At 40.2% G+C, this 24,187-nt stretch overlaps 1 long non-coding RNA gene across 1 annotated transcript in view; it reads right to left on the bottom strand.

Annotated features, from left to right (window-relative positions):
* Positions 1–24,187, bottom strand: part of LOC122455885 — an 83,557-nt gene that overhangs the window by 16,514 nt on the left and 42,856 nt on the right. The window contains exon 2 of the long non-coding RNA XR_006274390.1: positions 10,439–10,492. This is a non-coding gene — a long non-coding RNA (uncharacterized LOC122455885). The remainder of the gene's footprint in view (positions 1–10,438; positions 10,493–24,187) is intronic.

Raw genomic sequence — 24,187 nt, 5'->3', positions numbered from 1 at the left:
TACACTAGTTGTGTGCCTCTGGAGGATCCACCTACATGGAGATTTCATTTTTTTCATAGATTCCTAGATTACAAGGCCAGAAGGGTCCACTGTGATCATATACAGTCGGACCTGATGTACAACACTGGCCATAAAACTTCCCCAAAGTAATTCCTAGAACATAATTATTAAGAAAACATCCTATCTTGATTTTAAAATTGTCAATGATGCAGAATCTACCATGACCTTTGGTAAATTGTTTCAGTGTTTAATTACTCTCATTGTTAAAACATTTATGCCTTATTTCCAGTCTGAATTTGTCTCATATCAACTTCAAGCCATCACATCGTGTTATTCCTTTCTTTGCAAGACTTAAGAGCTCATTATCAAATATTTGCGCCCCATCTAGGTACTTACAGACTATAATTAAATCACCCCTTAATCTTCTCTTTGTTAAGATAAATAGCTTGAGATCCTTGAGTCTATCACTATAAAACATGTGTTCTAATCCTATAATCATTCTTAAGGCTCTTCTCTGTACCGTCTCCAATTCATCAATTTTCTTCTTGAATTGTGAACACCAGAACTGGACACAACCTTCCAGATGATCCTCCCATGGCTGGCTACATGGGCACTTTACTTCAGAGAAGGTAGTATAAATGTGCCCCAATGCAGCCAAGAATCAGAGTCTAAAATCAATTTTCAATAATCCATATACTTCGATGCTCACCATTTGCATGTACATAATTCCCCATTTATGACTATACCGTTGGTAACCACATGCAAATGCCCATTTACAAGCACAAATGTAGATTCCTTTGTGTGCAAAGGAAGTGCATGGAAACACAGTACTGTGTGTCTAATGTAGGAAGCTTCTGGTGGCAATTGGCTACTGAAAATTTGCTCTTGGAGCATTAGAATATTCCTTTGATAGCAGTTAATAGAAAAGTCATGCCTTGACAAACATGTGGAGAAAATGTCTTACTCTGATGGCACAAAATGTAACATTAAGAGTTTATGGGTCAAACTCACCGTTGGTGTAACTCCAGTGAAGGCAGTCACCTTTTTTTTTAAATCAGCATATGCAAATGTTGGCTTTGGCAACAGCCAAATAAAAATTTATAAAGACAAATTAATCCCTCATGTAAGCCAGAAAAGCAATTTAAAAGGTTGTGTATCAGATTGTGGCAGGATTGGAGGTCCCCTGTCATATTTTATGAATACTGCATGTTAACCTGGCTTTTGGAAATTTTACTGTATGATTATATGTTTTAATTTAATAGGGTTCTGTAAGGAAAAACGAGCAGGAAGAAAAGAAATGGCTCAAGATAATCTGCTTCTCAGCAAACACTTGAGAGTTAAGAAAGAAAGGCAGGACAAGAAAAGCCCATGTACATGGGAGATCAAGACTGTGGCAGGTTTCAAAAAGAACTCTCTCTCAACCAGGACCACACTGGACATAGCTGAAGAAGTTAGAACTGCCTGTGTTACTATCGGAGGATGGTAAGCCTTTAGATAAAATAGATATGGGTGTAGATTGTTGTTTTAAAATCCTTTTTCTCTAAGGTCTAGATTTTAAAAAGGATTTAGGCATTTCTGTGCACAGTACTCCAATGCCTAACTGATGTAGGAGCCTAAGTCATTTTCAAAAGGAGTTTAGGCACCTAGGAGCCTATATCATCAACTGTTGATGGAATTTAGATACCTAAATGCCTACATCTGTTTTAGAGTAGCAGCCGTGTTAGTCTGTATTCGCAAAAAGAAAAGGAGTACTTGTGGCACCTTAGAGACTAACAAATTTATTAGAGCATAAGCTTTCGTGAGCTACAGCTTATGCTCAAATAAATTTGTTAGTCTCTAAGGTGCCACAAGTACTCCTTTTCTTTTTACATCTGTTTTGAAAATGAGAGTTCGGGTCCTAAATCAAATAGACAATGCAAATCTGAGCGCAGGAACACCTCCATGCCTTTAAAAATCTAGGCCTAAATGCTTGTTCCAACTGCAAAACAAACAATACTTTGGTTTAAGAAGGCTGTCTGGTCGCTGCATTTACCAGTGGTCACAGATGCCTGAAGGGAAGAACCATGGCTGTCCAAAATCCATCAGACCATCAAGGTCAGAACTGTTGATAGGCGGGGTCCTGTAGGCCAAGAGTCTAAGAGTGGGAGTACAGTGGAATTCCATGCTGGGATAGGGAAAGGCACAAGGCCTAACATCTGTGGGACTGTGCTCTGAGACACCACAAAAGGGAACAGAACGGCAGCTAGCCTATAACCATGGCAATGATCATGAAAACTGTAAATGAACTGAGACCTACTTACTAAACATGAAAGGGAAGAAAGAATCAGCATTAATAGGACAACAAACATGTAACACCAGTTACAATGGGTATTGTGATATATCTCAGGCCGTCTTCTCTGGCAGTGGCACATGCCATAGTGAAAAGCAGGTTGTGTCCGCACTGTGGGGGGTAGTTACGTGCAGCAGTGAAAGGCTCCAGCAGGGGGAGGCAGCAGGAAAAGGCTCCAGCAGCCCCTGCTGTGGGGAAAGGCTCTGCAGGGGAGATGCAGCAAGAAACAACACTGCTAAAAACAGCAGCATAGACAAGGGAGGTACCACTTGGGCACAGAGAGCCGTGTAGGGAATCTAACCCTAAGGCACTGGCATGTCTTTCCTCTACTTGCCTAAGCAGTGCCTCACCATCTTCACTGCTATTCATACCCACGCAATGGGGGACTTGCAATGTATATACCAGTGGTGGCCAAACTGTGGCTCATGAGCCACCTGCGGCTCTTTTACAGTTGAAGTGCGGCTCACGGAGTCCCCCACGCCCCATTCTCCACCTACCAGACTGAGGAGGGGAGCTTGGGACCTTGCAGCAGGGTGGTAGGGTAGGGGCTTCTGCCCAGAAGGAAAGAGGGTCTCGGGGCTTCAGCTGAAGCCCTTACCCCACTACCCTGAGCCCCAAGCCCCAGCTCTTGAACTTTTGAAGATTGTCAGATACTAATCCAAGACTTCCTGGGCTTCTTAACAGTGCTAAACACGAATGAACTTTATGCACCAGTAAATTGGAAAAGATGAAAAAAAAAGTCTCCTGCAGTTAGAAATCGGCCCTGTCTCTTGTCAATCATTGCTGCTGTGTGCCATGCTCAGAAAATCTGTTTCACTTATTTTCCTCACCCTAGTGCTATCTTGCTATTTGTGGCATAATCACCTGAGTGTAATAAATCTATAAGTGAGAAATTATACAACATTTCCCCGAGATTGGCAGCAATTTCTGTAAGTCTTACATAGTCCGCTGTGCCCTTTTCAGTCTTGTAGACTTGGAGCAAAATGAGTCAGATTGTGGTGGGGCAGAAATACAACTTAAAACAAAGACCATATGTGAGATCTGTTTTTTAGAACTAGACCAGCTATGGCAACTTTCCCCTACAGAAAAAGTAATCAGCCAGGTGATCAGTGACTCTGTTGCCTACAGATTTGGGCTTATGTCCTTCCATCTTCTGTTGACAGAGGGAGACTTAAAACTTGACGCTGAAACTTCTATCCTAATAATTGTCAGTTATTCTTGTGAAAGTCTCTTCTAGAGATTTATGCTTCAATCTCATTCTCCAAGTCTCAGACTTATTAAGAGACAGTGATCTTGAGATATTACAATGTCAATTATAGGTTTCGGAGTAGCAGCCGTGTTAGTCTGTATTCGCAAAAAGAAAAGGAGTACTTGTGACACCTTAGAGACTAACAAATTTATTAGAGCATAAGCTTTCGTGAGCTACAGTTATTATGTGTCTCTTTTACTATTCCCATCCCTTTCAAAATAGATAGAGAACACCACAAATCATCATTCTGTTATTAACTTCCATAATGAAAACCTGTTCCTGTATGTTAATAATTAGACAGGTGTTTGTCATTTTGAGGACTCCTAAAAAGACATTTAGCATAATCATTAGCAGCATGAACTAAATAATCTCCTATCTACAAAGTTAAAGGGAACCTTCCTGATCAGTTATGAAACCTGAACAAAAAAAGGGAAAACATATCATAGCTTCAATTCTGAAGAGCAGATGGTGTTTTCTTACCCATTGGTAGCACAGCTAATTTCTGGCTACCTAGAGCAGGACCAGAGGATGTGGCCACTTTACTTTTGACTGACAGTGCTTCAGGACTTGAATTATAGTATTCAACAGCACTGATAGACTAATGTGGTGATAGCCTACTTAAAAGTTCTGCATAACTGGGAATTATGATAATATTTGGTGTCCCATCAATCTCACATAAGTTTGGAGAAAGAGGAGTCACAGTGAACCATCAGGATGAGAACCAAAGAATGTAAAGATGGAAAAGATCTCGCACACTGGCTCCATCTCCCTGCTAGTGCATATTACTCACAGCACATTCTATAGTGTTTTGTCCAGTCTGGTTTTAAATGTCCCGTGTGATGCAGATTTCCCCAATTCATCTTGATGTTTGTCTGCACTGCAGAAAACAACACCAAGTCTCAGAGCTCAGGTCAACTGACTCAGGCTCGCACTACAGGACTAAAAATAGCCATGTAGACCTTCCCTCTCATGCTAGAGACTGAGCACTGAAATCCACACCCTTACTGGGTTTCAGAGCCTGGGCTTCAGTCTGAGTGGGAATGTCTACATTCATATTTTTAGGCCATAGCACAAACCTGAGAGCCCGAGTAAGCTGACTTAGGCTTTGAGAATCGCTGCCATGGAGAGTTTTGTTGGGTTATTTTGCTGCGTAGCTGTACCCTTCGAGACTATCCTATAATGTGATGATTTTTTCTTTTATTTATTTCAACCAATTATTCTTACTTACACAATGAAACATCACCCTAAATAATTCTTCCTCATCCTTGTTGTTTATGCTTGTCAAATATCTGTAGGCTGCTATGTCTACCCTAAGCAATCTCTTAATCAAGCCAAGCCTAAATAGCTTTCTTTTTTATTTCCTCTCATAAGTCAAATTCTTCCAGGCCCTGGTCATTTTTGTTGAAATGTAGGGAGTTGAAAGGAGTGCAACAATATATCTCTAAGAATGCAGTATCCAAACTCAAAAATTTCAGCAGGGCCTTTTACTGCACCCTCCTAATCTTCAATGAAACATCTGTTGGGTATGCAGCCTATGATGGCATTTGCCTTTTAGTTGACCTGCCACATGGCAAATTCATGTCTTATTTATGCTAATTATAATGGTCTTACCATTACATTGTACTTCCTCACGGGCCAATATATCCACCTGTCACCCCTCATTATAGACCATCACCTCTTCAGGGAAATGCTTGGCTTTTTGTTACATGTGGGTATAATGCCTAGCACGATGGGGCCTGATCCCTGATTATGGCACATAAGCACCAGTGCAATGCAAATAAGAATACTCACGTTCTGTGCACTGGGCTCTGTCAGTGTTATTTTTTACAGGTTTCTTCTTCCCATTGAATTTCAGATTATTTCTGTAGTTCAGATTATTTCCCACCTGTCTGCAGGACCATGATTGTTTTTAATATTACAGTGACGTGAAACACTTTATCATTAATAATTACAGGAACCCTTTGACCTAGAGTCTTTCCTACTTAATTTCTTTAGCTTTACATCTGGACCATTTATGTCCTGTAGGTACAGTTTCAAAGGAGAATGATGATGATGATTTAGGATTTGTAATAGAAGATGGGTTAAATGTGGCACAGACTTCTTCCTTTATTCCCTTTTCAGCCCCAAGAAAGCCTTTTCCTCTCTGAACAATAATGCCATGCTCTTTGCAGTGCTTTTAATTGTTCTGAAATTTCTTTGTTTAGTAACTATCTCAGGCTGTCTGTACATTTATGAGAAATTACTGTGCATGAAATCCATCCAGGAGAGTTATAAATATTAGAGATGAATAGAATTTTCTGATTTTCACATTGTTAGCAAAATATCATTGCAAATTCAATTTTTGATGGAAAATACCTAATTTCTGTGATGAAAATGTGCAGGTTTTGATCCACCTTTCTAGCTGGTTCGAAGTTTCTGATGATCAAAACATGTTGTTCAAATTTAAAAATTTCAACATTTTTTGAAATTAAAAAAAAAAGTAAAAATAATTCCTGCAATTTTTCCCACCTTTTTTGTTTTGTTCCAAACGCTAATAAATGATGATGCACTGATGTCCCCTCTGGGTATGTTTTCAGTAAATGCATCCAAATCGATATCAATGATTTTTCCACCTAAGCGGATTATAAGAGATACCGGTAAATCCTGATATAAGCCTGCTTAATTTCTACATAGTTAAGGGTGCAGATCTCTGGGTACTGCCACAACTCCAGTCAGATAAAGGTGTGCAAAGCTGATGTAATGTTCTGCCCTGACCCTGGTGATTCTCAGTATGTGCCTTCTACCAGCCATTGTGTTAAAACCCATCTGAGGGGTGTTGTAAATTACAATGGCCTTTAGTGACTGCAAAGAGGCCAAAAATCCAGAGCTGGCTTGTGACATTGAGATCACTCTTCTCCCTTCACTGCTACACCAAAAGCAAGAAAGGGCTGTGGCATACAAGTTTTTGTTTTGCCTGTATGCCATATCAGGATCACTCTTATACAGGGGCCATCGTCTCCAGACCACTAGCTCAGCTTTGGCAGAGTGTAGGGCAACACAGGCAAAGATCTGAACCAATGTTTGTAAAGTATCTTTTGAGTTTTATGCTCAGAGGAAGCTGTCATGGTTTTTAGATCTAAATGGCTGTTTACCTTGACAGTTGTCCAGTACTGATATTTTCATAACAATCCAGTCTTTGTAAATGCGTTTTATACATAGACAGGAAGTATGGGCCAGTGATAGGTTTTAAACTTGAGAGACCTGGGTTCAAGTCTTTGCTCTACTACAGACTTCCTGTGTGACCTTGGGCAACTCACTTCGCCTCTCTGTGCTTCAATTCCTGATGTGTAAAACAGAGATAATGACACTTCCCAACCTCATAGAGGTGCTGTTAGGGAAAATACATTAAAGATTATGAGGAATGCAGATACTACAGAAATGGGGGCCAGGGAACTTTAGATAGATATTTACAAGCAGCTTGTTGGTGACATAAGCTGCTACATGTCTGTGTTCTTACATAGCACCCATGTACCAAGTCATCTGGAACTAAAGTTCACACGCCCGCCTTTCCAACAACATACATCTTGAGCAGTAGCAATTGTTAATTTGAGATATATAGATAAACACAAATGCATGAAATCTTGAAGGTTCTTTCTTTATGTGGACAACTGCAAGGGAAGGTACATTTACCAATTTTATAAGCTTGACAGTATCTCTTCAGATAGCACCTGCTCTTGATGGAAAGTCCCTTGTCCACCTAGGGTTTGTCTGAACTGTGAAGATTGTGGTCCCCCTTGCCCTGAATGCTAATAGCATCAGATCAGTTCAGACTCAAAGAACTTCTTTGAGAGTAACCTGAACCAACCTTAACACCCAGTAATGGTGAATGATGGGTGTGATTGGTGGGGGTGGAAGGAGGGCGGGCATCATGCTCCTAGATTGGTATGTGTCCTCCTGGACACCGGGCAAAGGGTAGTCAAAATGGGAATAATATAGGTGGTGGCAATGCACATATCTCATATTGGCCTGCCAACGTATCTCAGCCCTAACCTAAGCAGATCACATCCAACAGTGACAGATAATCCAATCTCCATGCCAATGCAGAGGTCAGCCCAATCTCAATGCATATTCAGAGTCTGGTTTCTTTACTGACATTGTCAACTAACATGGCCAATTGTGGGGTTACTTTGTGTGATATGGAAAATTCCACAGTGAGACAAACCATTTCAGAGACGCTACCCCACAGCTAGTCAGACACAATAATGATAATCTTTAGATAAAAAAAATATATAGTCCCAAATTCATCCCAGGTATGGCACTATGTTCAAAATTCATCCACTGCAACATGTTCAAAGAGCCAGTGTACCAAAGCAAAAGCACCGTTAACAAACATGTATTAGGAAATCGTCATTTTCCTTGCAGGAGAAGAGCCATTAAGCTGTAGGATCAATGTAATAGGATGACAGGGGAACATGTGCTTGTTGAAATAGACCTCAGGTTTCCAGAGTGAATTCACTGAGAATCTTCACAATACTGTAGTTACCTCCTGCTAAATATTTAAGAGACAGATCCTCCATTGATGATAATCAGCATAGTTTCACTGAATTTAATGAATTCAATATACCTGGTATGAATCAGCAAAGATCTGACCCTTCCAGTGAAATGCATTCCATAGCTCAGGGGATCTATACAAGTCTCTATTCACATTTGTCTTAAGCACATGATGCGCAGCGCCACATGGATAATGCTGCAAAGTTCTCTGAATTTCACTCCTGAAAAAGGGATGAATATACTTCCATTTTAAATAGACTTATAGATCACTTAAGATTAAATCTAATAAATTAAATTCTTCATTTTCTTTAAACAAAACAAAACAAAAAAACATCACCTATGAAACCACATCAGTAATAATTTAGCAATTCTTTAAAATGAAAAGTAACTGACAGACTCTGCATTACATTTAATTATTTCAAGCTTTTACAATAGTGTGAGGATGTTGAGGACAATTAATTCTTAGAGTACAATCAATTCTTAGCTCATGCATGATGTGCTGGAAAATTTTGTTGTTATAATTCCTATCCTTTCAGATTAATTGTAAATCAGAAGAGAATGCAGGCTTGGTGCTGTCTTCATAAGGATATATATAAATACAGTAACAGTATATATATATTACACACACACACACACACACACACACACTGGACACTAAATACAATCATCACTTCTAAAAGATTGCTCCTGGGAGATAATCAGCATCTATGTGATATAGAAATGTATACGTTTATAATGAATGCTAATGGTGTTCAGAACTAACCTACAAACGCTCTTCTATCAATATTTTATGTTATGGAGTAGAATGTTATGGTATAGTGCTCTGTACTTCAGATATCAAAACAGTCATGTGGAAGAATATTCTCAAAGTAAAATCAAATATGAAAGGCTTCGTTGAAACATAGATATTTCTTGTTTTTTTACATATTCAGTCATAACAAGTAGTGCCACAAAAGAATCAGGTAACATTAAATACTAGCATAATCAGTGAAGGAGGAAAGCAAAATATATGTAGCGTTTCTATATCTGTAACTAAAAAACAAGGGTTTAGACCACGGATGGATTAAATTGTCAGACAAAAATCTATCTTAGTTATTTCAGTTAGGTATAGCATGTACCTATCAGCATTAAGTATGTATGAGGATTTCAGCATTGCCAACAAGTGTTCAAAATCATGAGCAAGGTACCAAAACATCATGAGATTTAAAAAAATACATTTGGTGGGTTTTTGTTTCTTTGTTTTTGCTGTTCCCACCTTTCTGGGTTTTGGACCTTTAGGACATATTCAGATCACACGCACAAGCTTTTCTCTGTAACCACAAGGTTTACCTTTTTAAAAAATGAAAACAGATTCTCACGGCCACATGAATCCAAGAGGTAGGGCTTTAAGTAGAACACCAAATATCACAAGACTCATGATAAAAATTGAGAGTTGATAACAGTGGAAATGATCCAAACTTTGATCAAAGATCAAACCAATTCTTCATTTTGAAGTTTAAAACAAACAAAAAAATTGACTGAATTCTTTTGAATTATTGCTTGTCGTTGTTACTCACTTCCTGTTCCTTTATATTCAAGATGCAGAAATGACAAAATTGTGTAATTTAACCATGGCTATCTTTGTAGTATTCCTGGCCTCATCGACAGCCAGAGGTACCTGAATGCAAACTTCAGTTCTATACCTGTGAGATTTAATTCCCAGTTTTGCACCCTCATAGTTCAGATGAAGTCTGAGTGTGTATCCAAACTAAACTTAAAATTTCTATATGAAACAAAATGTAAAGCTACTTTTAAAAAATTGCTCTGTCTTTTTCAATTGTGAGCCTGAAAATAGGCATCTGTGAAAAAATGTCATTGAGACGTGAATTTTAACTCTAAACTTGTAGACATTGAAATGTCTTTGCAACCTCTTCCCTAAGCCCAAAACATCCGCTAACTCTATGAAATGTTTTTGCTGCATTCATCTAGGAGGCTGGAAAGCATCCATCCTCTGAAGTCTCTGGATAATACCACTTAATATGTCAGACCACGAATACTCCAGGCAGGGGCGCTGGAACAATGCTTATACTGTGGGTGCCGAGAGCCATTGAACCAAACTGGAAACCTGGTATATGATGGAAACCACTTCATGCCAGGGGCTATGGCAGCACCCATAGTTCCAGCACCCATGACTCCAGTATCTAGCCCTATCCAGTCAAAAGCATGCTGTTGCAATATCAAACTGTAAAATGAGTTAAAAACACTATTGCTTGTAAAACAAATGAATATCAGACATACTTTTAGAACTATTTAAATATATAAATAATGTAAGAAGGAAAATAGGTGTTTACCGTACATCCATATTCAAGCTTTGCCTTTTCTAGACGGCTTTTTCATAAGTGAATCTGAAATAAAAAGATTGTACTGTTACAAAGAAGTCAAGGAGAGAAAGGACAATTGAAAGCATTAAAAGTAGGCAAGTGTTTTTATTTTCATTTAGTTTCTGCTACCTTTCCAAGTGAGACACGACCTCACTGTGTTCTTTTCTTCAACAATGAATTTCCATTCATATTGGGAGCATCTAGTATTTCTATTAAGCCTAAACAAAATGCTAATGTAATGCTGTAAGCAGTACATTAAAAAAAATCATTATCTTGTGATGGCCAAATATGTTTGAGTGCCAACAGAAAAATGCACAGGATCTCACTTATGGTTGTCATCATTGTTGACTAGTTTGGGTTGTGCACAGATGGTTATTAAACTGCACCCTGGGGTAGTGAGGCAGCCACCTCTGATCTGGAGGTAGAAGAACATCATTGGATTTATTAATTTAAGGAAGATATTAATTAAAACAAAGGGCCACCTTATAAAGAGTGCTCACTTACACCAAATTAAGAGTCAATTTACCAAACAATGAGCTGGAATCTCAGCTGGAGTAAATCCACATAGCTTCTGTTAAGGCAAAGGAGCTATGCTAATTTACACCAGCTGAGGATCTGGACCATTATTTGAAGATGTTTATAGCTCTGTATTAAAAATCTGATCGCTAGGGATGAAATTGGTCCATAGAGCAGAGGGCTACTGAAAAGACCTCTAAATCTTGCACAGGGACTGCATGAGGGGTTCTGCTGGTGGAATAGACACAGAGAGGTACCAGAGCACTCCCTACAAACTGTGGGAAAAGTCTCCTTGGCAGTTCCACATAAGTTATATGGGACACCACAATGGGGGCCTGACTAAGGTAGGCCAAAGGAAGGTCTGTAAATCCATGTATATATAGATCTAGTGTCCATGGAGCCATTGTAGCCTTTCTCCCAGCCCACATACTGAAGCAGCATTTGCAGAAGGGAAGAGGAAACGGGTGTGTGCAACACTCCTGCATTGTGGTCCAGGGCTATGCGCTGAAACTGACCTCTCCAAATACTCTGTAGTCTGCCCAGAGAGCATGATTTTGTGGGTAAAGGGGGTGTAGCAAAGCAAAGACTCACCAACGCGGTGCCTCCTGCTGGTCATCTGGGAATTAGCTCTTTTCCAGTGTATGGAGTGCCCTCTGCAGGCCGGTGTCTCACCTGGCACTGGTCCTATGTCCCTCCCAAACCCTAGTGCCCTTTACCTTGGGGTTCTGCCCCAGCAGTACCCCCACGCTCTGGGTCTCCCCTCCCAGGGGAGCCGCCAACCCTCTAAACTCACCTTGCCTCAGTGGCTACTGCCAGGCATCATCTAGCCCCCGCTGACTGGGGCAGACTGCAGTCTGTAATATCCACTCATCATTGGCAAGGGGTTAGGACCTGCTGCCTTTGCCTATCCCTGGGCTGCACCTCTGCAACCCAAGTACCGGCTTTGTCCTTACCCAAGGCCTGCAGCCTTGGGGTTTGCCAGGCTGGAGCTCCTTTGCCCTTCCCCAGCACTGCTCCACTTCAAGTACCTTACTCCCAGGCAACTAGCCCTTCCCACTCCAAAGTAGAGTGAGACTCTTCCAGCTCCTGGCCCCCAGCCCTTTTGTAAGGGCCAGCTGGGCCCTGATTGAGCTGGCCATACATGTGATTAGCTACTCACTCAGCTGCTCTCACTCTCCAGGGCTGCTTTTAACCCTTGTTTTCTAGGAGTGGGGCAGCTGCCCCACGACAGGGGGAAATTAACTCTAGGAGAAATCTGACACAAGGCCTAAGACAATGGTGGGAAACCTGCGGCCCATCAGTGTAATCCGCTGGTGGTCCGCAAGACAGTTTGTTTACATTGACTGTCTGCAACTCCCAGTGGCCACGGTTCGCTGTTCCCAGCCAATGGGAGCTGTGGGAAGCGGCAGCTGGCTCTTCCCGCAGCTCCCATTGGCCGGGAATGGCAAACCACAGCCACTAGGAGCTGTGGGGGCCTGTGCCTGTGGATGGGTTGATGTAAAGAAACTGTCTCACAGCCTGTTAGTGGATAGCCCTGATTGGCCGCGTGTGGGCTGCAAGCCACAGGTTGCCCAACACTAGCTTAAGATGACAATCAAAATTTGCAACTTTCAAGTGATTTTTAGAGCTATTTTTGCTCAGAAGTACAATATAAAAGTGATTCCAGTGAGGATTCCAGGTGAAAATCTGAGCAGAATTGGGCCCAGTCTGCCCAGAGAGCCTTAAACCATATATCTGTCGCTGTTAGCAGGCTGGCTTGCAGCACAACTGAGACAGTTGCTGGTAAAAGCATTTTATTTCTGATTATACAGTCATGTATATACGATAGTTGTTTATCCTTTTTACAATTCATTATCCAATGTCCTTATCTTAGTGTTTCATTATTCTGCTGTGCTGGAAACTAGAAGTCGCTTCTCATGCTATTAGCTTTGTAGTGTAGCCAAATTCCCAACCTGTATATAATCTTGTTTACTTCGTTACTCATGACCCGTAGGGTAGCTTTATGCTCTGCCAAATTCTACTATCTTCCATTGACAAATTCTTCCTTAGAACATTTGATAGTCTCCATCTCCCACATATATCATTGCATTCCAGGGGCAAATTTTAATGATTACAAAGAAATGAACAAAAGATATACATTCAAATGATACTAAAGGCCCAAATCCCATATCATCCACTTCCACTTATAAAACTGACAGAAGGGGAAAAATATCCTTTGGTAAATCCACATGGTTCTCTGACCCACACAACATCCCTCTGCATGCAGCAAAAAGTATTGAAAAGCACACTGGCTAACCTGGGTACAAATAGCAAAAGCTGTGAAATAGCAAAAGCATAACAAGGATACCAAATCATAGCAGTTCAAAACTTAGCTGCTAGGCTTTGCTGGAATTCTTACAAACATTTTTGATGGTTTACTCTTGCAGAGGTTTGAATTCCCCTGAGATATGCTTCAAAATTCCACTTCAAATGAACACACAACCTTCAAAGTTCTCAAAGCAATGCCCACTTGAAAATGGCACTTCACACAGTTTTATGTTGGAAGTCATCTGAAATAATAAACTTTGTATGATTTCACTGTTAAATCTTAAATTAGCCTGGGCTTCCTCAAAATCCAGCCCAGGTTCGCAAAACTTGGTAAAATGTTCCACCAGCATGATATGAATTTTGAGTCTGTAACCAAATCTAAAATCAGGTAAGCTTTATTTAGGATTCTATTGCAAACATTTTGTTCACCACTGTTTGCTTATTGGTTTGGGGGTCATATGTCCTATGCGAATCCATGCAGAGTTTAAGGCCCCAATCCTGCAAACCCTTAGGCACATGAGTAAAGGAGCCGAATGCGACTACTCCAGCATTGGCAGGACTAGGGCCTTAAGATGACAATTGCACAGAAGTGATAGCATGATGTATTGTGTGGCAGGTCATTATTTCACATTGTTTCCCTCAGTGTTCTAAGACAGCTTTGAGATTTTTTCCTGGTAAATTAGGTACAGATCATTTCTCTATTGTAAAGTTATGTTTACTACACCAATAAGCACTTATCACGGTATAGTCTGAAAATACTCCTGAAAGCTATCATCTGTCCATGACCCTGTTGAATCAGTATGCACCATGCAACTAATGCTACTTTATCCATAGCAGGTATGATGACAAATAGTTCTGTTCTACTACAGATTCTTTCCTCTGAATACAAATAATATGCATATAGGTGTGAGTTGCCACTTTCTATGAAGTATGAGCAATAGAAAAATTGCATCATAGTCTGCTGGTTCACACACACAATTGTAGTGTGTGCTGCCAATTAGACTGATAAGATCGGGGGAAGGGGAAATCAGAGCTACATACGTCTTGGAAGCAAAGCAGCAGCAAATTTCAAGGTAGAATTTGATTTTATGACAACTTTCCAGGCCAAGCATAATACTTTACTTTCAAGAGGAGTGAGTGTTTTGTGCAAGATCTACTTGGATCTCATCTAAGTGAATGAAAACACAATAGAATGGTCTCACTAAAATTGGTAACCACCAATGTAGTATAAATGAATCCTCACTGTAGAAATAAAAGGGTTCCAAGTAATTTATCTGAACCAAATCACCATTCTGAAAAATGCTTTTAAAAGGTAAGACTACCTCCCAACTTCTGGGGTGAAGTCCCATTGACTTCACAGAAGGCAGGATTTCACACCTTGAATCTCTTTCCTCTCCTCTTGAACTCTCTCCCCTCTAGAATTTCTCCCTGGGATCTTTCCCCAACCTTTGGAATGTCCCCTGTTGGTTTGACCCATATCTCCCTCCATCTCCAGTCTCTCTTCCTCACACCCAATTGCCTATTTAGAGTCTCTTTCTCCTCCTTGGGTTTTCAGTCTCTTCCCAAGTCTTACGAGGATCTTGTCATGGTCTTCATCCCTTATCCCCCAATATCACCAGTGCTTTAAAAGGGGGTGCTGGTGGTGCGGGGTGATGTCTGCTGCTGCCAGGGGTGGTGCAGAAGCAGGTTATTGTCTTCTCTCTATGATCTGAATCACACATAGAGAGAAGGAATATAAGAGCTGACAGTGAGAAAGGCAGGTAGAAGTCAGATGTGTGATGCACAGAAAGACAGCAGCACTGCACCCCTTGCTGGTGAGAGACTGAGGAGCCAGTTCGCTTTCTCAGTGCTGACAGCTCAAGTTTGCAACTCGGAGGAGGCAGCCAACGTGAATGGGGAGAGAACAACTCCCAGCTCCTCCCACTATAAATATGACTTTCATGGTCCTTTGGCTATCAATATGGGACCAATACTGTATCCTCCACCGTAAACAAAAGAGGCTAAGCCCTTGCTAAGAACTCCACCAGACTCTACAGTGTTTTGGAGGTCCTACACAATGGAATATTCCACAAGGAGTTGCAGCCTTTGCAAATCCTTACTGCAGAGGAGGCTTTTTAGCTTTCTTCACATTTCTTTCCCCCAAGTGTATGTGATTTGCATGCAATACAGTTTCCTGACTCAAATCCTAGCCTTGAGCCCCGGAAACACTTTACAATTTGGGGGTTGCACTGCTGAGTATCCGCATGAAACAGAACAATAGAAATATTCTGCAGACGAACAGCCAATTGAGCATGTAACCCTTTTCCATGGGGATAAGCGAGTATATAAACCCCTAAGTGGAAATCCTGTAAGATTTTTGTATTATTTAACTTAAAAAAATGTAACTTTTATTGTTTCACAAGAGTTTAAAAAGCTGGGTGCATAGTTCTAGAACAGAACTTGTCCTAGAAAAGCCTCTGAGCACTCCTTTTATATTTTTGTATTAGTGCAATTTATTTACTGTGAAATGGCCATATTATTGGATCCTATTTTTCCCCTAGCTGTTCATACAGTAAAAAGCAAAACATCCAACTTAAATAAATAAAATACCATTGGCTTGGTAAGTCAGAATGTAGACTATTCCGTATAATGGAAATGCAAATATGAATGCAATCGTTATTTCATGGATAGGTGGAATTTATGAAACTGTTGTGCAATTTTTTTCTCCTCTTTTGTTCATATAATGGTTAGGTCACACAATAATCCAACCTCAGATTGCCATATACCACACATTTTATCGCACTGTTTTATGGGAAGATGGACTTTAAAGAGTAGTTATGCACATTTCTTTTCTGAAATAGCAGTTTGGTAGGCAGAGGTTAAGGTGTTGAATTCCCAAAGGTCTTTCAAAGTTATTTCATGGACATATCAATGTAGTAGAAGATTATTTAGGGATAATAGCTGTTTTCCTGTGTTCTCCTGTTCATGCCTCACATGAATAAAATGCAGCATACTTCTGTGGTCAGCTCTCTGCACTAAACATGTGGAAAAGTGTTTTGCTGAAGAATGTACTGGTCACAGTGTGCTCCCTCCAGTCTCTCTTTGGATTCCTTTGAAGGTTCAGATATGAAAGCAATTTCAGATTAAGGATGGATGAGATAGCTTGAAGAACACAAGACAAAATCTTGCCCTTCCCCACTAAGCAAGTCTTTTTTGTTGTTGAGAAAAGATTAATGAATTTTTAAAAAGCTTCTCTTTCCCATTTTCTCATGCCTCATTTTTCAGTGGTTCCACTCAGGATCAGAAGCAGAAATGCTAAAATAAGGATAATTATTTATTAGGGTAGTATCGAGAAACCCTATTTATTAGGGTAGGATCAGAACCCCATTGTGCTAGATGCTGTACACACATATACCAAAAATGACAAGAAGTTGCTCTGAGGGTGTGGCCAGCCTATCCAGAAACAGTAAGTACAAGGAACAAACCTAATTTTTGTGACATCTTCCGCCCAGTTTTACATAACAGAAAAGCTTTGAACAGGCCTCCAATCTTCTTTGTGCCTGTCTAGTACCAGCTGACGCTATAAAACTTTTGAGACTCACTCTTTTCTACAAAAGATCTGCTTTCTTCACTAATCAAAAATTCTCATTTCATTTTCACTTGTGAGATAAGCATTGAGATAAAGACATTTCACTGATTGAGAGGACACACACAGAGATTGCCCCAGGCTAATAATACAGTGCTTACATAGACTAAAAAGAAAACTGTAAGACATTATTTTATGGAGCATATGTCATATTCACACAGAGAGAGCCCATTTTCAAACAAGGGACTTTAGTAGAACACACAGCATACCTATAAAATTGTAAAAATCTCTTAAAAATGTAAATACTTTTATTAAGCTTGCCCACATGCCTCTATCAGCATCCAAAGACAGGGTTAGGTTGTTCTATTAAGGCCACAGTATTTGAGAACTTGGTTCACGAAATTCCATTAAAAACAAACATCAAGGATGTTGACTAAAATGAAAAAAGATAGGTGATTCCAAATGAATGCTAAAACTAAAGAGAAGATTCAAAAATAATCCTTAGCCCTAGCATTTTATGCTTTTTTTCTGAGTGGGTTTGCTTCTTAATTTCACTTTGGTCTGAAATGAGGACCTGATGTAAATCCTACTGAAATCTGTGTATGCAACTCCAGCTGATAACTAATGGGAGCTCTATATATAATCCAAGAGCAGCACCTTAGTCCAGAGAAGATCATAGCTGTGGTTGTGGTAGGTTGATTCATGTCTTTATGTTTAATTGTTTTCTTTGAATGAGATTTTCCATACAGATGCAAGGTGTTTTTCTAATAAAGAGTCTTAGATCAGACCACTGACAAATGACCTGTGAATCTTTTTCCTCTCTAGAGATTATGAGTCATTCTATGATTCCTCCTATTCTCTTGGTACACATTCTGTAGTTATTAAACTAAGAAGAAGAAACTTCATCCTTGTTCTTGAAAAGTACTTTATTTCTGGGTAGACTGTGCATCACATTTCATTTTTCGCCCTCCCTCCCGAGCTATGATAAAACTAAAGGTCAAGGTACTTTAGCACATATCTAATTGTAGGCAGATGAGCAGTCAGTGAACTTCTCACCACCTTCAAAGTAGGCATATGCCTGCGCATATGTTGAATCAGGGCCAAGTCACACATTCTAAACAGAAAGAAAAGGAGGACTTGTGGCACCTTAGAGACTAACAAATTTATTTGAGCATAAGCTTTCGTGAGCTACAGCTCACTTCATCGGATGCATTTGGTGGAAAATACAGTGGGGAGATTTATATACACACACAGAGAACATGAAACAATGCGTTTTATCGTACGCACTGTAAGGAGAGTGATCACTTAAGATGAGCCATCACCAGCAGCAGGGGGGGGAAAGGAGGAAAACCTTTCATGGTGACAAGCAAGGTAGGCTAATTCCAGCAGTTAACAAGAATATCAGAGGAACAGTGGGGGGTGGGGTGGGAGGGAGAAATACCATGGGGAAATAGTTTTACTTTGTGTAATGACTCATCCATTCCCAGTCTCTATTCAAGCCTAAGTTAATTGTATCCAGTTTGCAAATTAATTCCAATTCAGCAGTCTCTCGTTGGAGTCTGTTTTTGAAGCTTTTTTGTTAAAGTATAGCCACTCTTAGGTCTGTGATCGAGTGACCAGAGAGATTGAAGTGTTCTCCAACTGGTTTTTGAATGTTATAATTCTTAACGTCTGATTTGTGTCCATTCATTCTTTTACGTAGAGACTGTCCAGTTTGGCCAATGTACATGGCAGAGGGGCATTGCTGGCACATGATGGCATATATCACATTGGTAGATGCGCAGGTGAACGAGCCTCTGATAGTGTGGCTGATGTGATTAGGCCCTATGATGGTATCCCCTGAATAGATATGTGGACAGAGTTGGCAACGGGCTTTGTTGCAAGGATAGGTTCCTGGGTTAGTGGTTCTGTTGTGTGGTGTGTGGTTGCTGGTGAGTATTTGCTTCAGATTGGGGGGTTGTCTGTAAGCAAGGACTGGCCTGTCTCCCAAGATCTGTGAGAGTGATGGCTCGTCCTTCAGGATAGGTTGTAGATCCTTGATGATGCGTTGGAGAGGTTTTAGTTGGGGGCTGAAGGTGATGGCTAGTGGCGTTCTGTTATTTTCTTTGTTGGGCCTGTCCTGTAGTAGGTGACTTCTCGGTACTCTTCTGGCTCTGTCAATCTGTTTCTTTACTCTAAACATTAAGTCAAAAGGGAAAGGTGTGTTTGAAAGTTCTATGCTTCGTATTTACATTTTATTTTCACTGTTTCACATCAAGCAAACCTGACAACATTAACTACCACAAGGAGAAGTTATCAACACAAATATGGTGCTATAAAATCTTATTTCTCTCCCTGTAAGAGAGTATATGTGTCAGTGAATTTTAATCTCCTCAGATCCCTGTGGCAGTCTCCTGACTCACAGCACAAAGTGAGTCTTCATTGCTAATACAATGAAAAAGTTACAAAACTCAGACTCACCAACAAAATGAAAGAAAGACGGTGAATGGCCATGGCCACCATTTCAATTAAGAACCCACTATTTCATTTGGGGAAACTCTCTGCATTCATATTGAGGTCTGAGCAGTAATTATGCAGGGCTGCATCCCCAGGTGGTGTAAACCAGCAGAAGTAAATGGAGTCATGCCAATTTACACCAGCTCAGGCTCTTGTCTATAATCTGTGCTTTTGCTAACTATATAGATAAATACTTACAGCCCTTCACACTGTCGTATCTGAGCATGACACAATCTTTAATGCGAGGATAATACAACCCCCTTGTGAGGTAGGGAAGTATGTTTTACTGATGGGGAACAGAGGCGCAGAGAGATTAAATGACTTACCCAAGGTCATGCAGAATGTCTGAGGCAGAGCAGGGAATTGAATTTAGGTCTCCTAAACCCAAGGCTGTCACCCTACCGCTAGAGCATCCTTCCTGTATATACTGGACAAGTGAGTTTGGCCAATTACTCTAACCTTCCACAAACCGAGTTTACTGTAAAATAGAAATGATAGCAGCACAGCAACTGGGGGCAAAAAACTGAATACTTCATTTTGCCTTTCCTTTTGCCTGTGCAGTAGAAATAGCTAGAGAAAACATTTTCTAGTGCTTTGTCCAATGTACTGCAATTTTAAGCATCTCAAGCGATAGGGCATATTTTCTCTCTACTTACTGGGAAGCTAAAGTATGTCAGTTTAAACTAATAAATATCTGGTTTGAGTGTGACATTTACAAGTTACATGCTCTTCTGTGCTGAAGTTAACAGCTCACAATCTAAAGTCTGTTTCTTAACTGTCTTGTTTCCCCAAAAAAATTTTTGTCAGGAAGCTTTCTGATGAGAGCTCAGGCAGACTGCCATGGCAGCAGAGCTACTGTTTTGACTTTGACAAGCTTTTCTGGGTTACTGAAGGCTCATGAAACGAGCAATGACTTGGCAGTTGTTTTGATATTTCCCCCCCCCCCCCAAAAAAAAGGTCTTTCTGACATTTGTTTCCTTAAGGTGGTCTTCAGTTTCTCATCACATGTTCAGGAGAAAAAGGGGGGGGAAACTTCCGTAAATACTTTTTTGTATTATTGAAGGCAGCTTTGGAAAGTAATTGATATTAGGAAAAGCTAGAAAATGAACTAACATACAAAGGGTTAAAAGAGGGGAAATAGTGCTTCAGCTGACGCTTTTTCTCATTATGAAACAACCAAAACATTCTCACTTATTTAAATCTCTAGGGAAACTGTTTTATTTGCTAATTGATTGCGACATTTAAAAGTGGACAAAAACACTAGAAAATAGTGTTTTCTTGTATCAAAACCACTAGAAAATGTACAAGCTTGCATTAGCGAGGGAGATCCACTAAATGAATGTAATAAATAAGTGCAGGACTTTTCTAATGTTGCCAAATTTAGGACAGAGACTTTTTGTTGTTGTTCTTCTGTGTTTCACAGCACAATGGGGTTCTGCTCCATGGCAGGGGCCTTTATGCCCTACTGCAATACAAACATAATAATAAATAATGCACACAGTATTTGGTGTGCTTTTCTGAAGACCCAGTTCCTGGAGTCATGTAAATATAGGAGAATCCTATCTTTAATTAAATAATTAAAAAGTAGAGTTCTAGTCCCCATGGTTTGGAGAAAAGCTCATACCACAAACCAGTGGTTAATTTGTAATGAAAGAGGTACTGGGGCTCAAGCAATTTTTTCACTTTCATAATTGAAAGAAGTGCTGAGGCTATGAACTGCCATGCCTGGCAAGCCCTAGCACAAATTAAGCACAACAACCAGAAGGCAAATAACTCAATTTTAAGAATATGGTTTTAAAAGCAATATCATAATTTTGGGGGCCTGACTCCTGACGTTTGAATTCTTGGGATTGCCGATACTGCTTTTCCATCTCTAAGTCCTATGATGCTTCACTATTGTGATGGAAGCCGCTCTGTTCCTTAGATAAGGATGGTTCATCACTGGAGATCTAATACTGTAGTGCAGGGATCATCAACCTTTGGCATGTGGCCCGCCAGGTTTGTTTACCTGTAGCGTCCACAGGTTCAGCCGATCACGGCTCCCACTGGCCACGGTTCGCTGTTCCAGGCCAATGGGAGCTGCAGGAAGTGGCGGCCAGCACATCCCTTGGTCCACGCTGACAGGGTGATGAGATGCTGATTGTACCGGCCTCTATTTTAAGGCTCAAATTTTCAAAGAGCCCTAAAGGTTTTAGACACCTTTGGGGAGATTTTCAAAGATGGTTAGAGCAAAATTTTCATGATTTTCATTTTCCCAAATCCATGTTGTGGCACCTAAATATGGGATTTTCAAAAGTGCTTAAGTGACTTAGAAGCACAAGCCCCTTTGTCACCTAAAAATGATTTAGGAGCCTAACACAAGACTAGTATTTTTCAAAATTTTGCCATGGTCAACAAGAGTTAAGGGGGAAGAATTTCAAAGGCACATCTGGCAGTTAGGTGCCTAACGCTCAATGAAAGTCAATGGGAGTTCAGTGCCTAAGTGTTATTTGTGCCTTTGAAAATCTTCTCCCCAGTGCCTAGCTCCCTTAAGCACTTTCTAAAGTCCTACCTTGGGTGGTTTTGATTCCTTATGCCCCTTGGAAAACCTCAGGCTTAAAATATATAATCACTCTCTCATCTTGATCAACAAACAGATTTTCAGTTAGATCATCCTGATTTTTAATGTAGAAAATTCAGCAGTCATGTAAAAAGCCACATATGGCAATGTCATTGAAATTGATGTACAATGCCTTTTTCATTTAGGGAAAAAAAGCAGCAAAATCATTTCCCAGATTTTCTGGGTGGCACATTAACCACCAAAATTAAACAAAGCAGAGTCAACTTCACCACCTCCTTTAAATTCACCAAGGATTTTTAAAGGCCTTTTTCTGTTTTGTACTATACTGAAGATGTGATGCAGCCACATGAATAGGGGGTTAAAAAAAATCAGATGTTGACTTTATAAGTGCTTTTCCATTCAGAAAATATTGATAAAATATAAGCATTGTAATCTGATTATTTAAACCCTTGGCAACTGGAGTTGGGGTTATCCCATCACAAAGTGCCTTGCAAGTAGAGTGGGTAGGAGTTCAAGATTGGATGCCTTTCTCAAAGATGTATTGTAGCACAGCTACAAGCTGAGGTCAGGAGTCACTGGGTGAAGTTCTGTGGCCTGTGTTATGTGGGGGCAGACAAAATGGCCACCAGGGACCCTTCTGGCATTAAATACTGCAAAATAGCTTTTGTGATCATTTATCTGGGTTCAGAAATGCTGGTTGGTTCAGACAAGTTCATCATGCCCTTTGTTAATTGCCCTTCACAAGAATTTGGGGGCATCACACAAACACACAGCTTTGTTTTTGAACGTCAGCTAAATCTGCAGCATTACTTGCAACAAAGAATTTGTCCAGCTTTAGCTGCAAGAACCTGGCCTGTTGTTGGTTATAAAACAAAAAAAGAAGACAGACTATAGAAGCCTTCCCCCAGGGAAAGGAAAAATGATAAGGGAAGAGAGAAGGCTAAGGAAAAGCTCTGGCTATAATCAGAGGTTTTAGTCTGGGGAACTAAAACAGTAAGATGCTATGGAGAAAGGTCAGAGAATGAATCACTAAATAGCAAGAGAGAGCACCAGCACCGTATGCATTTACTTACTGTAACTGTCATCTAAAATATACCCACTCTCTTTTTCTGCTTAGGAAAAGGCTGTAGCTTTACCAGAAACTAAACTATCATCATTTATATCCTGCTTGTATCAAGAGAGGTCCAAGTGGTATTTATGTAGTACGTGTCGGTGTTTTATGCTCGGTGTGTTATATCAGTGTTACAAGCTCACAATTGGTCACTTCCAGAGACAGTAAAATATGAGATATTTAGTATATTACCTGGGAACCTGTGGTCCTTTCTCAGATTAATGGTTCATTTGATATTCAAGAGTCTGATGCCTGTATTTGGTGAGGACTAAAAAGAGTGGGATGGGTGCCAAGTGGTTAGGCGTCAGAATTGGTAAATCACAAAAGGAGTCCCTGTACAGTTTGGGAATGTTCTCCAGAGTTCTTGGGGATGCAAACTGTGGTGGTAATCCTTAAAGAACAGGCTTTGCTGGATGTTTCCTACCTACTGTGTGTGTGTTCTCCTTTCTCCCCTTCCCTCCTGCTCCTAAAGCTCTTTCCAATCTTTTTGCCTCACTGGTCCCCTCCTGGGATAACAGAACTCTAAGAGAGAGACTTCCGTTACACATTGTTTCAAATGTAATTATTTATCTTTTACAGCTGACAAAAACATCCATCACCAACAAGAGACTTGTCAGTAAAAGTAGTAGGTTATTTAGATAGTAAGCAACCACCTTGAAAGGGCCTGATTTGGCAAACTGTTGTTTTCTGGAGTAGCTCTGATGGAGTAAGGAAGGGATAAATATCTATTTCCAAAGGGAAAAATTACTGGGGTCACAAGAAAACCTTACATCAATAAGAATTACTTATCATATAGGCGCACAATTAGAACTTGGGTCTTAAGCTCCTTTGAGGTAGAGTTGTTTCTTCCTGTATGGTTTGTATAACGCAGAGCAGACAGTTGTCAGATATCAAGTAATAAAAAGGGAATACTGTGTATGTTGTTTCCATACATCTATTTGGGTACTTATATGGCCACCAACATTCCAAAATACAATTAAAACTTTTTTGGTGGTAATGTATGCCCCCCCAATCCCATAATATCTGAGCACCTACATATTATTAAAATATTAAAAATTAAAACAATTTTTCCTGTCTTCCCAGAGACAACATTTTATAGTACAGCTCGTTGGAACACAGGGTGTCTTTCCCACTCTCTACCCCTGAAAATGTTGACAAAACATT

The sequence above is a fragment of the Dermochelys coriacea genome, chromosome 9 (assembly GCF_009764565.3).
Source record: "Dermochelys coriacea isolate rDerCor1 chromosome 9, rDerCor1.pri.v4, whole genome shotgun sequence".
NCBI lineage: Eukaryota > Metazoa > Chordata > Testudines > Dermochelyidae > Dermochelys > Dermochelys coriacea.
The sequence above is the reverse complement of the archived record's forward strand: the minus strand, read 5'-3'. Positions and strand labels throughout refer to the sequence as shown.